The following is a 6000-nucleotide window of genomic DNA, read 5'->3' as shown; positions in this document are numbered from 1 at the left end:
GTTGAAGTTGAGGAAGCATCCCGAGAACTTCTGACCATCAGTACACATCGTGCTCTGTTCCAGTATACTCGACTGCAGTTTGGCATCAAGACAACGCAATTCATATTTCAACAGATCATGAATGTGATGCTAAAGGATGCTCTCGACGTTGCCATTTTGGGCGATCTTATCGACATGGGTTCCAACCCCGACAAATTGTGGCTTCGCCTTGATTACGTACTTGGTCGAGTTCCAGAGTATGGCTTCAGAGTGCGCCGAGAAAAACGCACCTTCCTCATGCGGCCGGTAAAGTACCTCAGTTTCATCATGACGCGCCGCCAACCCAACCCAGAGAACATCAACGTCATCAAAAGTATGCCAGCACCCACCGACGTGAAATCCATCAGGCCCTTCCTCGGTCTCGTCAGTAACCACGGCTCCTTTCTGCCTGTCATGCATCACCTACCAGACCCACTGAACCAGTCACTCATCGAGGACTACAAGTGGACGTGGTTAGAAGAATGCCAACGCGCCTTTGACTAGGATGAGTTCTGACGTGCTTCTCACCCACTACAATCCGTCGCTGGAAATCGGTTTGGGGACGGATGCTTCACACAATGGTATTGGAGCGCCCAGGAAACCACTTCACATGCGGCAAGATCCCTGACACCAACCGAGTGCACCTACAGTCAGATAAAAAGGAAGCTTTGGCAACCGTGTTTTCCGTCAAAAAACTTCATGAGCTCCCCTACGGTTGTCGGTTTACCTTACTGACCGATCACAAGTCACTCTTCAGTGTGTCTGGCTGGAAGGTGATTCTGGTGTGTACCACCATCACCAACGAAAGGACACCCTGCTTCTGGAACGATTTCAATTTCTTCGTTAGTCTGGCAACGACCACTGCTTTGTTTTGGTCAGAATTTCGAGCTTTGGCTGAGGATCCTAATCGTCCTCCTTTATAGGTTCAAGCACCATGGTAGTAGCTCAGCCCACATACAACTATAAACCTTACAACTCAAGCTACCTTTATACTATATCGGCTGGGTCGCCTTATTTGCGGCACAGAGCAAGGCCGATGAGCGAAAAAAAAGCTCCTGCTGAGGCCAATGAGCTCTCTTCATTGTCATCCCGTAACCTCTTTCCTGTTACATTTGGTGATCAGTTTTCCGTAGATCTCACCGGTGGGCACGTCAACCCGACACTCATGAAAGCCACCAACTGAACAACACCGTTCTACTTTTATTAATCAGACCGCACTTCCCTTTTTATTTAGGTTTTGAATGTCTTAATCCCTAATCAAAATAACCAACGAGTTGCTCATGTGCACATAGTTGATAATTTGTAGACGGAGGCTTCATTCACCCCTCAATCGCGAAAACAAGATCCAAGTACAGTAAATGGGCCGCTTGTTGTAACCTGTTGATATGGCTCGCAGCCCCCGATCTGAGGCTCGGATACCGCTGAGATTCATCTGTCCACTTCCGTAAGAACCCGCACTGGTTGAAACTCAAATCACAGTTTATTTGTAGTTTCCGTTCATGTGCCAACTAACTGTATTACTGATTCCGTGAGATGCACTTTGTTGAAAAGTAACTTATCTACCACGAACATCCCAGATGAAGTTCACCTCAGTGGCAAGTAGGGTCCGTCAGTTTACGAGAGGCGCGAATTGGTGGCAAGTTTAGTTTATAATCAAAGCTTAATGAGCATGGTGAACGTACTCCAAAACTGTGCTGACCACCAGTTGCTCCTCAGCGGTACTGGGTTTAGGCGTTGCGGACGCCGCTATGCTACACAGCGCCCCCTCCTATTGGTGAATGACTATGGAGACATGTTCATCGCATTAATCTTAACGAGGCTCAATACTCTGCTTCGGATCACTCTGGACTACATCAATGGCTTTGATCATGCTCTCTTCCGACGTGGATTTTCACTGAATTTCCAGAGTAAAACAGAATCAAACTTCTGGTTAACTTCTGAGCAAAAGCCCGCCATGTGATGCACAGAACGTAGCCACTTCAAAATACACTAACCGTAAGTGGGGAAAGATAAACCATACATGAAGCCGAGCATCAACACGTGGTGGTCCGAAACACGCATATACTAACCAAAAGATTTCAGAACGGTCGCTTTCACATCTTATGAACATTCAGGATCACAGACTGATTCGGCTGGACGGTCTGTTGGACAACTCCAACGGAAACTGTGTGTGGACAGGGAGGCATGGAGTCAGTAAAGTTAAGGAGTGGAGACCAGTGGATGAGGGAGAAGCACGGAAGCCGATCCAGTTAGTCTGAAGAACGACCCAGGACGTCATCTGTTGGTAATGTAGTTAAGGATAGCACTGGAAATCTCATAATTACTAAAATTCAGCGCCTAGATCACCGGAAAAATATTCGCAACAATTTTCTAGTTGACAATCGTCTTCTTTGCCTACGTTTTTCATTCAGTAGTGTTCTGTGAGCCTGGACCCCCTCAGTTGACGAAGTACTAATATACCTTCCTGCCTTGAACTGCCATCAAGCTTCCGGGTCAGATGGGCTTCCACCAGCGCCACTTAAAGACGGCGTTGTGTTCTGTCTTAACTAGTTTTTGGAACAAGAAAACGTTCAGGACATCTCCGAACAACCGATCATCATACCCTCACCCAGAAAGATATACATTAAGAGACTGCTTCATCCATAGGAGTATAGGTCAAACGACTCTAACTGCGAGGCCAGTGGCCTCAATGGTATTGCGAAGCTCAATTATGGCTGATCAGACGCAAATCCGAAGGTAGCGAGCAAGGTTATGCCCAAGTAAGGGGTCCATCATGCACATGTTCAAAGAATGTCAAATCTCTTCACAACCAAGGGGATTTAGACAAATACTCATTCGTACATCAATTTGGTTTTCACGGGAGACTCATGTTAATCTAATTTATGATAGTCTTCGAGAGGAGTGCTTCAAGAAGCCGTCCATCACAATGGAATGATTAGACCGAGGCCAGGAATCTCATTTCCATCTGGTAAGGCATAATCGGGACTTACATCTAGTCTATTCGTGTTCAAATTGTCTACTGTTCTATCGCGATAAGGTTGTGCGCAATATGGCTCAGTGTAGGGATGCTTTGAGTCCTAAAGAGCCGGAGAGTTGGCTTTGAGAGCATCACAGCTTTCAAATGAAATGCTTGACGTTTTTTCGACACTCTGAGAAACTGAACATATGTGTGGGTAACTATATTCGGATCCGGGTCTTGTTCAGTAGTTTAAACAGCATGGCAAAAGTTTACACCATTGGTCCGAGCTCTTTCAGAATCCATCCAATTTGAATTTAATGTCGCCTTCGGCATCTAAGATCAGTTTGGTCAGACAGCAAATAACTGACGTTCCATAGTGTCTGTATTCTAGTTAACGTTGGTATCTTGGGCAGCATAGGTTACCACTGGTTTGTTCGCAGGGTATTTGCAGCAAATACAGTAGGAGTTAATTTGACTCCCGTTGTAACAAGGCTTCTCCGTCACTGATTCTTCGTCGTCCTAACTAGAGCACGAAGCGGGATTTCGACGGGATAGAGGCAGTGTTGACCACATTCCGCCATATGTACAGATGACCCGCAATATCCGTATTCCTTGATTTCAAGGGTGCGTTCGTTTGTGAACATAATCCGATCTCTATATTCCCATACTTCTGGGCGGGTGAGGGTGTATGATGAGCTCTCCAAAGGCTTCCCTACTGAAAGTGTTGTCAGACAAGGACGTCCACTCTCCCCATTCCTGTTCAAATTCATCATTGACGAAATTTGAGACGAAGGCTGAAAGGCCTTCGAAACCCTGGTTTTCAAGTTGTTGCTAGTTAGAACCTTGTCGAGCTGGAGTGCGCAGATCACATTACCTTCATCTTTGAAGACCAAAGCGAAGCACAGGCTCTGTTGAATAGACTGATCACCATCATACAATCTTTCAACATTCGCCCCGCACCTTCAAAGTGCAAAGTCATGCTTCAGAACGTGTAGTCTCAAAATACCCGCTACTATTCAGAGAATCCCTGAAGGTTGCGGAAAATTTTACATACCTCGGTAGTTGTATTAGCTCTGACGGAAATGTCTGATGAAGTCAGTGCAAGAATCTCAAAGGCTCGAATCGCATCTGCTAATATGCGTCACTTGTGGCGTCATAAAAGACATACCACTAGATTTAAGGGTCGCGTGTTGTTGTATGGGTGCGAGACGTGGCCCCTGCGGAAAGGTGATGTAAGGCATTTTCAGGTACTTGACCACCGATGCCCCAGTGTGGCTGGTTTTGGATGGCTTCAGTGTGTTAGCAACGAGGTGATTAACGGGTATTTTGATGAGCTCTCCAAAGGCTTCCCTACTGAAAGTGTTGTCAGACAAGGACGTCCACTCTCCCCATTCCTGTTCAAATTCATCATTGACGAAATTTGAGACGAAGGCTGAAAGGCCTTCGAAACCCTGGTTTTCAAGTTGTTGCTAGTTAGAACCTTGTCGAGCTGGAGTGCGCAGATCACATTACCTTCATCTTTGAAGACCAAAGCGAAGCACAGGCTCTGTTGAATAGACTGATCACCATCATACAATCTTTCAACATTCGCCCCGCACCTTCAAAGTGCAAAGTCATGCTTCAGAACGTGTAGTCTCAAAATACCCGCTACTATTCAGAGAATCCCTGAAGGTTGCGGAAAATTTTACATACCTCGGTAGTTGTATTAGCTCTGACGGAAATGTCTGATGAAGTCAGTGCAAGAATCTCAAAGGCTCGAATCGCATCTGCTAATATGCGTCACTTGTGGCGTCATAAAAGACATACCACTAGATTTAAGGGTCGCGTGTTGTTGTATGGGTGCGAGACGTGGCCCCTGCGGAAAGGTGATGTAAGGCATTTTCAGGTACTTGACCACCGATGCCCCAGTGTGGCTGGTTTTGGATGGCTTCAGTGTGTTAGCAACGAGGTGATTATAAGACGGGTATTTGGATGTGCGGCAGGTACTTTAATCGGGAAAAAACATCCAACAACAGCAAATACGATGGATCGAGTTGCGTATGCCGAAACACCGTCTACCGAGACCAGTGTTGTTCTACGTGCCTCATTCAGAATGGAGCAAACCGCGCAGTGGACACCGTAATTCTTAACAGAAGGGTTCGAGAGATTACGAAGAGCTTGGGAGTTGTTGGTGCGGTCCACTTTTCAGGATGGGTACCCCCCTGACTGTCCTGCGTTAGGACGGAGACATTGCAAGAAATGGCGGCTACTCGATGTCAGTGGCCTTCGTGTCATCCGTTTCTCTCCAGATTGCCCTAGAATGCTTGCGATAGGCCGGCATCAGGTCCTCTCTCTCCCACTCACTTTCTTACTTTACTTTCATTTTAAGATTAAATATAATTAGATAAACCTGGTGGTTGTACGGCGGTGAAGCATCAGAACACTGCTAGTTAGGACGGAGACATTGCAAGAAATGGCGGCTACTCGATGTCAGTGGCCTTCGTGTCATCCGTTTCTCTCCAGATTGCCCTAGAATGCTTGCGATAGGCCGGCATCAGGTCCTCTCTCTCCCACTCACTTTCTTACTTTACTTTCATTTTAAGATTAAATATAATTAGATAAACCTGGTGGTTGTACGGCGGTGAAGCATCAGTGTCAACACTGCTATAGCTGTCCCTGGTGATGATACCTACGCACTTTTAGGCTGGAATCATTAGCCATTCATTCCATAACGCACTGTCTACCTATTTCGACTGTACGCATGATCGTGGGAAGTGGATATCAGACCCGCTGATGCGTTACCGTTTTCTCACAATAGAATGGCTGATGGGTTGGTCAGCTTTCAGTCCTGTTCTGTGCTGATCCGAGAATCAGGCCCCTACGGAACGGCTTTATTCGGGTTGTATGGCAGCTAGGTGTCACAGCTGAACCATTGTCATTCTTATGACCAAATGGCTTGCTTTCAACCGCCATGATAGAAACTCATTGAATTACATTTTCGGGCGTTCATTACCCTCATTTGTGAAATTTCGAACTCCCACCAC

This window comes from Opisthorchis viverrini, assembly GCF_000715545.1.
Source record: "Opisthorchis viverrini unplaced genomic scaffold opera_v5_24, whole genome shotgun sequence".
NCBI lineage: Eukaryota > Metazoa > Platyhelminthes > Trematoda > Opisthorchiida > Opisthorchiidae > Opisthorchis > Opisthorchis viverrini.
This window is presented reverse-complemented; position numbering follows the sequence as displayed.